The following is an 8,354-nucleotide window of genomic DNA, read 5'->3' on the forward strand; positions in this document are numbered from 1 at the left end:
TATGTCTCCCTTCCAATTATCCCAGTCAATAAGTTACACCAAACAAAAATTCATAGCAAATTTCATTTTTTTTGGAATGCTAAATGAGAGCATCATGCAAGTGTTTCCATGGGCAGAACTCACACAACATTGGTGCTAAGCCCACAAATACATTTTCATTACAAAAAATGTATTTCATTACATACATTTAATTGCAAACTAAAAGTGATCAAAGCTCTTAATTATACTGTTAGTCAACTCTTTGCATCTCTGTTAGTTTGTCTTAGAAATAAATTCCACAAAGTTAAAAAATATAACAAGTTAAGCTGTAATTTGTATTTGCCATCAGCCCTTTAAAAGCAGGAGTCCTGTTTTACCACAAATCAAGGTCTCTCTTAGTTCAGCAGTAAATATGAATTATGCAGTTATAATTCTCACACTCATTCTTGATTGAAGAGGTGTTAATTACAATCATCATTGTCTTTGGCTGACTTTAATTTGCACTTGGCTTGTTTGACCCACTTTCACTGTAATAAAGTTGGCATATTCATTGGAAATTCATGAAATGTCATAGTAGCCTCCAGACCAATAAGTTGGTTAATAAAGTAATATGAATACCCGCTGCAGACTTTTGTAACTATCTTATTTATTTGGCCAGAACCTGAGTATTTTTAGATTATTTTACATTTTTTAGTATCAGGTGATGAGAATTAGCGATTTTCAAAATGTTATGTTTATCAAATGTGCCCATGCAATCCGACATGAATGTAAAGTATTTGCTACCCCTGGTGTAATCTTTAATTAATCTTTAATCAATTATTAGGCCTGTTGAATACCAAATTTGAAAAATTAAAAAGTTACTATGTTCTTTAAAAGTGTTTAAAGTAGCTAAAACTGCTAAATAAATAGGAGTAAAATTATTATACCAGATTAGTATGCTATTTCAAATTAAATTGTAAAAATGGTAAAAAGGTTTCATTTCAAATATCCAAAATGGCAAAAATTCACTGAAGTTGGGCTCAGGCTTGAAATGGTTGCGGGACGAAAACAAGGTCGTAAAACAGAGAGGCAGATCCAGGGGACAGGCAGGAGATTGAAACAAGGTCTATTGGTGTGTTCAGATTCGGCGGCTTTGTCCTCCAAAGGACCCGGCCTACCTGGACTGGGTACTTCAAAGGCCTTGAAAATGAGAAATCCAGAAGAGTTTGGCTATAGATTCGAACAGTTCAAACGTGGGCAAGGCACAATAGGGAAATTTAAAACCCCAAATCAGCATTAGGCAGGCAGGCAAGACAGGAACACTGGATATTTACTCACTCACTACTTTCAATAATCTGGCACCGTTTGTCAGCCAGAGAGTATTATATATAACCAGGCACACAGGTGGAGTGAATGAGGCTTGATTGGGGAGCTGGAGAGACAAATCACGATTATGCAAATCAATTCAGCACAGAGAGGAATATCCATAAATGAGGTTGATGCCTCTGCATCTTTGGAACAGAGGTGGGTAGAGCACCCCAAAATCTTACTTAACTTTTTTTTTTTACTCAAGTAAAAGTAGAAAGTAGTCATTAAAGAAATCACTTAAGTAAGACAAAAAAAAAAAAAAAAAGTAGTTGTTCACCCATAACATTAGATTCAGTGTTTAAGTTTGTGTAATCAGACCAGTGGTGTCAAAAGTACACACATTTGTTACTTAAGTAGAAGTATAGATACTGCAGTATCAACTTGACCTCTTTACCGAAGTAAAAGTGAAAAAGTATGTGCTCCAAAAACTACTTAAAGTATAAAAGTATAAAGTAACCTTTAAAAAAGCCNTTCTCCTTTTTTAATTTTTATGTTTTGCATTTTTGCATTACAATCTGTAGTTCCAGACTGAAATAGGTACTTCTTGGTACCTGTTGTCATGGTGACTCACTGAATCTGTGCTCCACTAGTAAGGGCTTTACAGTAAGAGTTAAGCATGCGCTTTACATCTAATTGGACAGAGTAAAAATTGATTGAACTAGTTGACAGCAGCCGTTGTAAAACACTTAGAGTTCCAGACTTTTGGCTAGATCAATTTAGAGTTACGGATTGGAATCTGAATTTGTTAAACCTGCTTCATGAAACGGATTCCTGGTCTGGGAGGAGATCCCTCATGAGACCATTTGCCAGCTCAGCAGGAGCATGCCCAGGCATTTTATGGAGGTCATGCAAGCATGTGGAGCCTACATACAATACTGAGCATTATTTTGACCTGCTTTCCATCCATCCATATTCGAACACGCTTACTCCCAAGTGGGGTCATGGGGGGTGTTGGTGCCTATCTCCAGCTGTCAATTGGCGAGAGACAGGGTGCACTCTGGTATGGTTGCCAGTCCATCGCAGGGCATTTGACCTACTTCAAGGACATTAAATCAAAGTTTGATCAGCCTGTAGTCTATGTTTTAACTTAATTTTGTTTGTGACTCCAAATCCAGGCCTCCATTGATTAATACATTTGATTTCCATAGATGATTTTTGTGTGATTTTGTTGTCAGCACATTCAACTTTGTACTGAAAAGTATTCAATGAAAATATTTAATTAATTCAGATCTAGGATGTGTTGTTTGGTTCCCTTTGTTTTTTTAGCTGTGTATATGTTAACAAGAGGTAGCAAACTGATCAAATCTGGGTATTATCATGTAACAAAGTTTAATTTTAATGAATTGTGTAATGAAGTGGTTAGAAGTGCTTAACAGCTTAAGGTGGGGACAATGTGGGTTGACATCTTCCTTGCAGGACAAACAAATATCTCAGTTTTTAGGAACTGTTCTCTTCTATTTCCTCCAAGAAGTCGATGCAATCCGACATGAATGTCTGACCAAGCTGTTGATGAGATGAAGGAACCAGTCTGGTGTGTGTTTACTGTTCTAAACAGCATTACCAAAGATTATGCAGTTTGTAAAATAGAAAAGTGTAAAATAGCCAATATGTCTCCCTTCCAATTATCCCAGTCAATAAGTTACACCAAACAAAAATTCATAGCAAATTTCATTTTTTTTGGAATGCTAAATGAGAGCATCATGCAAGTGTTTCCATGGGCAGAACTCACACAACATTGGTGCTAAGCCCACAAATACATTTTCATTACAAAAAATGTATTTCATTACATACATTTGATTGCAAACTAAAAGTGATCAAAGCTCTTAATTATACTGTTAGTCAACTCTTTGCATCTCTGTTAGTTTGTCTTAGAAATAAATTCCACAAAGTTAAAAAATATAACAAGTTAAGCTGTAATTTGTATTTGCCATCAGCCCTTTAAAAGCAGGAGTCCTGTTTTACCACAAATCAAGGTCTCTCTTAGTTCAGCAGTAAATATGAATTATGCAGTTATAATTCTCACACTCATTCTTGATTGAAGAGGTGTTAATTACAATCATCATTGTCTTTGGCTGACTTTAATTTGCACTTGGCTTGTTTGACCCACTTTCACTGTAATAAAGTTGGCATATTCATTGGAAATTCATGAAATGTCATAGTAGCCTCCAGACCAATAAGTTGGTTAATAAAGTAATATGAATACCCGCTGCAGACTTTTGTAACTATCTTATTTATTTGGCCAGAACCTGAGTATTTTTAGATTATTTTACATTTTTTAGTATCAGGTGATGAGAATTAGCGATTTTCAAAATGTTATGTTTATCAAATGTGCCCATGCAATCCGACATGAATGTAAAGTATTTGCTACCCCTGGTGTAATCTTTAATTAATCTTTAATCAATTATTAGGCCTGTTGAATACCAAATTTGAAAAATTAAAAAGTTACTATGTTCTTTAAAAGTGTTTAAAGTAGCTAAAACTGCTAAATAAATAGGAGTAAAATTATTATACCAGAGTAGTATGCTATTTCAAATTAAATTGTAAAAATGGTAAAAAGGTTTCATTTCAAATATCCAAAATGGCAAAAATTCACTGAAGTTGGGCTCAGGCTTGAAATGGTTGCGGGACGAAAACAAGGTCGTAAAACAGAGAGGCAGATCCAGGGGACAGGCAGGAGATTGAAACAAGGTCTATTGGTGTGTTCAGATTCGGCGGCTTTGTCCTCCAAAGGACCCGGCCTACCTGGACTGGGTACTTCAAAGGCCTTGAAAATGAGAAATCCAGAAGAGTTTGGCTATAGATTCGAACAGTTCAAACGTGGGCAAGGCACAATAGGGAAATTTAAAACCCCAAATCAGCATTAGGCAGGCAGGCAAGACAGGAACACTGGATATTTACTCACTCACTACTTTCAATAATCTGGCACCGTTTGTCAGCCAGAGAGTATTATATATAACCAGGCACACAGGTGGAGTGAATGAGGCTTGATTGGGGAGCTGGAGAGACAAATCACGATTATGCAAATCAATTCAGCACAGAGAGGAATATCAATAAATGAGGTTGATGCCTCTGCATCTTTGGAACAGAGGTGGGTAGAGCACCCCAAAATCTTACTTAACTTTTTTTTTTTACTCAAGTAAAAGTAGAAAGTAGTCATTAAAGAAATCACTTAAGTAAGACAAAAAAAAAAAAAAAAAGTAGTTGTTCACCCATAACATTAGATTCAGTGTTTAAGTTTGTGTAATCAGACCAGTGGTGTCAAAAGTACACACATTTGTTACTTAAGTAGAAGTATAGATACTGCAGTATCAACTTGACCTCTTTACCGAAGTAAAAGTGAAAAAGTATGTGCTCCAAAAACTACTTAAAGTATAAAAGTATAAAGTAACCTTTAAAAAAGCCAGATGCCACTAAAGGAACTGAAAGCTCAATTTTTCGACTATTTCTAAAAACCTCTTTGAGATAGGACCAAGGATGAGGGAGGTCTTATTGGTCTGCGTCTCCATCTCCAGATACGTTCTCGCCTGTGTCCGACCTTTCAGACATTTCAACATCTATTTCTGAATCCGACATTGTAGCATGGCATAGACAATTCACATTTGCAGTTTGAAGAACACCTGCTTGCTAATTACTGCCATTGGAGTGCGCATGCTATCTTTGCTGTGTACCTAATGCAAAGGGTTTGAGGCATATTTGTAATAATGGGCATCCATGGGTTAAATAACTTTTCCCATGGAATTATTGTTAGTGCCAGCCATCATGTTAAAGAATTAAGAATGATGATCAAGGAATGCATTGATATCATAATTATGGAGATGCTGGGGATTGAACCCAGGACCTCATACATGCGAAGCATGCGCTCTACCACTGAGCTACATCCCCCATGTGAAGATCATCAATAAATAGTTTCCAAAAGAGAATGCTATTGCTCTGCGCTACTCTTATAGTCCACTGGAAAAATATAATTGGGTTCATAGGTACATCACATTTTGAAAAAAGTTCTTTGAGATAGGGCCAAGGATGAGGGAGGTCTTGTTGGTCTCCGACTCCCGATACGCTCTGGCCTGTGTCCAACCTTTCAGACATTTCAACATATTTTCTGAATCCCACATCGTAGCATGGCATAGATAATTCACGTTTACAGTTTGAAGAACACCTGCTTGCTTCAGATGATTTCCTTTAGCTAACCAATGAGTGTTTGCGTTATATGACTCATCCAATTACACTAGTTTTCACTTGATGTTTTCACATAATGTGCCATCCAATGATCTGCATTGGATGGCACATGATGTGAAATAAATATTTATAAACTTTATACCGAAGCCAAGAATAACGAGTAACATTTGTTTTAAAAATGTAAGGAATAGAAATTACAGATACTTGTGTGAAAATGTAATGAATAGAAGTCAGAACTTGGAAGAAAAATAAGTAATGGAGTAAAGTATAGATGCCTAAAAAGCGTACTTAAGTACAGTAGCGAAGTATTTATACTTCGTTACTTGACACCTCTGATTCAGAGATACAGTTATGTACAAAATCTTATATTATACAGTATAACATAAAGAAATATATATAAGAAAGGACCATTACAAAATATTTTTAACTTTAAAACTGTAAAAATGCTGCTTTAAAAAACAAAACAACAACAAAAAAACTATCTCCAAGAAAAACAAAATATCATACCCACGAATAGACATGATGGTGAAAGTGTAAGGATCTGGGGCTTTCTTACTCTTTTAGGACCATGACGACTTTTTATCAATGTATCCATGAAAACTCCATGCAAGCAGTAAATCCTGATCAGGAATCTGGGAATGTGTTTGACCTGAGACTCGCTAAAGATTTAAAGCTCACACCATCATGTCTAATATCCAAAATAAGCTCTGGACTGTTCAGGTCAAAGTCTGGATCCTAAATAATATGGGATCCATTGGTGGGACGTTAAACATAGTAGTCTTAGTGCAAAATTCTACGTTTTGGTAGAATAAAAAATGTAATAAGCTGGGACAGAAAAAGGAAATAGCTTCAAACACTTGCTAGCAGTTGCTGCTATTGGTAGAAGAATCAGAAATAGTTTGAAAGCACTTTTTTCACACATGGATCATGTTGGTTTCGATATTTTATGAAAACTTGCTTGAGGATATGAAACATTTACCTGTGTGACATAAGAAAATATGTTCCTTTTAAATGTGGAAGTTCAGTTAAAGGCTCGAGCTTCGCTTTAAGAACGTTACACCATCTCCTTTACAGCAGCAGATGTGTGTTTAATTGTCTGATTCAACATATGGACAAACAAACAGAGGTTTGTTCACGGTTTGTGGGAGCTTGGTGCAAAACTCAAACTCACATCATTCAAGTGACTAATTGTAATCAGTAGCTACTAGTTAGCAAATCCTCCACAATTACTTTTCTAACGTGAGGTGTAAGGTGACTATCCTGGCATTGTGTATGTAATATTCTGTCACAAACGTCTTCCTTCTCACAAGTTTTTTTTGTCCGAGTTAAACTCTTCTAGTCCTACCCACTTAATCTTAATGTTTCCTCTGCACTCTTCGATCTTTGAGGGTTTCCTTTTGTTCTGGTGGGACAATCTTTAAGCTCTTAATTGCAGGTGGTGGATGAATGCTTTTCCCAATCCCAAACTCTTTTGTTCACACTGCTGTGGGACAAACAAAGGTTCCCTTTTTTCTCTCTCTTTTTTGCTCCTTGTTCTGACTCTTAGAAGTAGTGTGAGGACGAGGAAAGGATTAAGTCAACATTTCTCATGACCTCTGGTGGCTTTGTGTTGAAGAAGAAACCTGCATGGTGCTTCCATGGGAAATTATCAGCCGCATGTGCAAGATATCCCCAACAAAAACAGCCAAATATAAATTTAAGTTAAGAACTTTTTATATCAGAGCTCCAGTGATGAAGTGGAGCTTTAACTCTGAAAAGTGCTGCTCTGAATCTCTCTCCTGCTGAGCGCTAAGGAGTCATACTGTTACAGTTATCTGTTGTTGTTCATTTGTTTCCCATTACACGAGCACCATTTTGGCTAATTAGTCTTGACAGTAACTTTTCCCTGCAGTGTTGATTAGATCTAATTAACGACTGCAGGCAAGATGGAGGCCTGGTGCCCTGCTGCAGTCATTTCAAACACAGATAAATAGTCAAAGCTAGTCTGGCTCAGATCTCCCACGTTTGTTTTTACTTTTTTGGGATTTTAAGCACATTATTTTTGTAGATTTTGTTAAAACCAGAAGAGGTTTAGTTACTGAAAGCCCTGTTTTTTACACATACAGTAGGAAGAAAAATACAAGCAAGAAAATCAAGTTGCTATGTTAAAATGAACTTTTTTCTTTCCATTTAATTTCAAGAGGTTCCTCTGACTATAACTATGCTTTACACAAGTCCGTTTCTCATTTTCAACAGCTGCATGCCACTCAACATGAGAGTGTAAGGGTGGTGAGATCTGATGAGAAAGTCTTATAAGTAAACGGCATGCACGTTGCAGTGAAGCAGATCACCGGGCAATCAGATTAACAGAGTGAAAACATTTCTTATCACTGATTATTTCAAACCTCCATACAAATGAAGCAACAGCTAGATTAGAGGTGATTACGGTGCAGATGGCTCTCCTCACGTCTTTACCATCTCTGCCAACAAGACGGAGCATCAGCTTTACTGGATGAGCAAATAATTAGGATAGTCACGGATTGTTTTAAATATAGAGTTTTTGTCCAGGCGAGTTTGTCTAAATGTCTTTAAAAAATCAAATTATAGCATAAACTTAATCTAAATGACTATTCAGAATATCTGCCTTATACAGCATTCCCAAAGTATTGGACAGATATTGATATTAATCAGCGTTGCACATTTATTAACTAGGATATATGCCTGTTTGTCTTTGCAAAATAGCTGAAGACCATGCAAATAAGTTTAAAATAGGCTGTTCATCATTGGTTTTCAAGTCTTTCCACATATTCTATGTCTAATCCATACCACTGCAGCACTGATTGCACGTTTAATTCTTTGTACTGCTGGAAGGT

At 36.4% G+C, this 8,354-nt stretch overlaps 1 non-coding gene across 1 annotated transcript; it reads right to left on the reverse strand.

Annotated features, from left to right (window-relative positions):
- Window positions 1–5,136: 5,136 nt before the first annotated feature.
- trnaa-cgc lies at window positions 5,137–5,208 on the reverse strand. Its single transcript has one exon. It is a non-coding gene; the product is annotated as a tRNA-Ala (tRNA).
- Between the last annotated feature and the right edge of the window lie 3,146 nt (window positions 5,209–8,354).

This window comes from Cyprinodon variegatus, unplaced genomic scaffold, assembly GCF_000732505.1.
Source record: "Cyprinodon variegatus isolate N-32 unplaced genomic scaffold, C_variegatus-1.0 Scaffold166, whole genome shotgun sequence".
Classification (NCBI taxonomy): Eukaryota; Metazoa; Chordata; class Actinopteri; order Cyprinodontiformes; family Cyprinodontidae; genus Cyprinodon; species Cyprinodon variegatus.